Source organism: Triticum dicoccoides, chromosome 3A, assembly GCF_002162155.2.
Source record: "Triticum dicoccoides isolate Atlit2015 ecotype Zavitan chromosome 3A, WEW_v2.0, whole genome shotgun sequence".
NCBI classification, from domain to species: Eukaryota; Viridiplantae; Streptophyta; class Magnoliopsida; order Poales; family Poaceae; genus Triticum; species Triticum dicoccoides.
In genome coordinates, this window is record NC_041384.1 from 657,920,462 (window position 1) to 657,924,035 (window position 3,574).

The window sequence follows — 3,574 nt, forward strand, 5'->3', positions numbered from 1 at the left end:
GACAAAACCACAAATGAGTGAGTTAGGTCATTTGGGGTGGATCAAGGTCGACAAAACCACGAACGAGCGAGTTAAGTCATTTGGGGTGGATCAAGGTCGACAAAACCCCAAATGAGTGAGTTAGGTCATTTGGGGTGGATCAAGGTCGACAAAACCACAAACGAGTGAGTTAGGTCATTTGGGGTGGATGAAGGTCGACAAAACCCCAAATGAGTGAGTTAGGTCATTTGGGGTGGACTGAGGTCGACAAAACCCTAAATGAGCGAGTTAGGTCATCTGGGGTGGATCGAGGTCGACAAAGCCACAAATGAGTAAGTTTGGGCCAAAACACAACTTACGTCTCACCTTAATTGGGCCAAAACTTTCCTCACACAACATTAATCATAAACAGTAACATAAATGAAAGAACAAATCAAATGACCCAACTTAGTACTTAAGATTCATAGTTCAAGGACATAACTTAGTCTTCATCACAAATAACCGAACTATAAAATTACCAGAGTTCAACAAAGTCAAAGTTAACACATTACAAGCTTTAGTCCAAAGCTATTACAAAAGACAATGACCCACATGGTCAGACAACAACTGAACTTAGTCTTCATCACAAATAGCCTTAATCTGGTGAAGCTTCCTCTTGTTACTATCACCTGCTGTCTTGAGCTCAACAATGCAGGAAGCAAGATTACTCTTATCCATGGTCAACTTCTCCTTCTCTTTCATCAGCTCAGCAATGCAACTGTCCACCTGATCCTTCTCTTTCTTCAAGTCAGCATAGCAAATCTCCAAAGTCCTCTTATCAGAGCTCATCTTTTCCTTCTCTTTCAGATGATTGAACTTAAAATTCCTAATGATAGTGGCTTGAGCTACATGAATTTCCTTTAACTAGTCAACAACAGCCTTCAATTTTTTGATCTCAGGATCCTTTGTCATGCTGCTTTCCACACTCACTGAAATGTTCTCAACATCATTTTTCTTGTTCACCTCAGGCTGGCTATCCTTATAATCCAAGAGGTTGTTCACATCTTCAACAAGCTTCTCATATGTCTCCTGCAACTCTTTTTTCTGCTGTGTGAGATTGTGTACAGTAGATGAATGCTCCAGGCATGCCATCCTATTGTTATGCTGGCTATGCTCATACATAAGCCACAACTTGTGAAGAGCATTCTGCAGATGATTTGGCCACTCCTCATCTACCCACTGCACTAATCCACAATTATTAGCACCCTGCAACAGAAAAAATCAGTTCAAACTTCAAGTCATTAGTTACAGATTCAGTTAAGTTAATGTACCACATTTAGTTAGCTTAATCCATCATATTCAGATCAGTTAAGTTAATGTACCATATTCAGTTAAGTTTGTCTACCACATTCAGTTAAGTCAATCTACCAAATGCAGTTAATGAAGAGTTGCTATGAACCATAGAAAAGTAATATGAACCCTAGAACAGAACATGAACAATAACTATAAACCCTAGAACATGAATAGTAACTATGAACCCTAGATGATGAATTGGACTGCTGCAAAGCTACGACTTCTTACTTACTTCAGTGGCACAGGCAATGAACCTCCTCCCAGTGCTTATCCCCTCAAATGCAACACATTTCCTCCCTGGATTCCCATGCTCGCACATCACCATCAAATCGTCAGCAGCACCCTCGAACAACGGTTCATCAATTGTAGCTGGGATCTGGGAAATCCAACAAAAACTTGTTCAACTCGAGCAGAACTCAGCAGAACTAGTAGAACACTAGAACACAAATGAGCGGCAGCCAAAAACAAACAGAGAACCAGAGAAAGAACTGACCTTGACAGGGGAGTCGGGAGTGAAGATGAACTGCGCGGCGGAGCCCTTAGTGCTTTCGCTCTCGCTCCAGGACACCATGGCGGCCGACGGTAACCGGAGAGGAAGAGGAGAAGGAGGGAGCGAGAGAGTGCGGGTGAGATAGTGAGATAGTGAGAGAGCTGGTGCGGTCGGGCGAGCCGACCGCGTCGGTTTGACCAGGTAGCGAGTAACGGCGCCGTCCGCCGCGCCGTTATGCCACGTCACCTGTTTTGGGTCCCTGATACGTCCATTTTGCATCATGCTTTTACATTGATATTTATTGCATTATGGCTGTTATTACACATTATGTCACAATAGTTATGCCTATTCTCTCTTATTTTACAAGGTTTACAAGAGGGAGAATGCCGGCAGCTGGGATCCTAGGCTGGAAAAGGAGCAAATATTAGAGACCTATTCTGCACAGCTCCAAAAGTCCTGAAGCTTCACGGAAGTTATTTCCAGAATATATAAAAATACTGAGCGAAGAAAGTTCCAGAGGGAGGCCACACCCTGGCCACGAGGGTGGGGGGCGTGCCCTACCCCCCTGGGCACGCTCCCTTCCTCGTGGGCCCCCTGGTGGCCCTCCGATGCCCATCTTCTGCTATATGAGGTCTTTCATCCGAGAAAAAAATCATAAGAAAGCTCACGGGACGAAACTCCGCCGCCACGAGGCGGAACCTTGGCGGAACCAATCTAGGGCTCCGGCGGAGCTGTTCTGCCGGGGAAACTTCCCTCTGGGAGGGGGAAATCATCACCATCGTTGTCACCAACGATCCTCTCATAGGGAGGGAGTCAATCTCCATCAACATCTTCACCAGCACCATCTCATCTCAAACCGTAGTTCACTCTTGTATCCAAACCTCAGATTGGTACCTGTGGGTTGCTAGTAGTGTTGATTACTCCTTGTAGTTGATGCTAGTTGGTTTACTTGGTGGAAGATCATATGTTCAGATCCATTGTGCATATTAATGCCCATCTGATTATGAACATGAATATGCTTTGTGAGTAGTTACGTTTGTTACTGAGGACATGAGAGAAGTCTTGCTATAAGTAGTCATGTGAATTTGGTATTCGTTCGATATTTTGATGAGATATATGTTGTCATCCCTCTAGTGGTGTCATGTGAACGTCGACTACATGACACTTCACCACTGCTTGGGCCTAGAGGGAGGCATTGGGAAGTAATAAGTAGATTATGGGTTGCTAGAGTGACAGAAGCTTAAACCCTAGTTTATGCGTTGCTATGTAAGGGGCTGATTTGGATCCATATGTTTCATGCTATGGTTAGGTTTACCTTAATACTCCTACTGTAGTTGCGGATGCTTGCAATGGGGGTTAATCATAAGTGGGATGCTTGTCCAAGTAAGGACAGTACCCAAGCACCGGTCCACCCACATATCAAATTATCAAAGTACCGAACGCAAATCATATGAACATGATGAAAACTAGTTTGACGATAATTCCCATGTGTCCTCGGGAGCGCTTTCCTTCATATAAGAGTTTGTCCAGGCTTGTCCTTTTCTAAAAAAGGATTGGGCCATCTTGTTGCACCTTATTTTATTTATTACTTGCTACTCATTACAAATTACCTTATCACAAAACTATCTGTTACCGATAATTTCAGTGCTTGTAGAGAATACCTTACTGAAAACTGCTTATCATTTCCTTCTGCTCCTCGTTGGGTTCGACACTCTTACTTATCGAAAAGTCTACGATAGATCCCCTACACTTGTGGGTCATCAAAACTCTTTT

The 3,574-nt window shown here is 43.6% G+C and overlaps 1 pseudogene; it reads right to left on the reverse strand.

Annotated features, from left to right (window-relative positions):
- Positions 1 to 591: 591 nt before the first annotated feature.
- On the reverse strand, positions 592 to 1,882 carry LOC119272580 (annotated as a pseudogene).
- Positions 1,883 to 3,574: the final 1,692 nt, after the last annotated feature.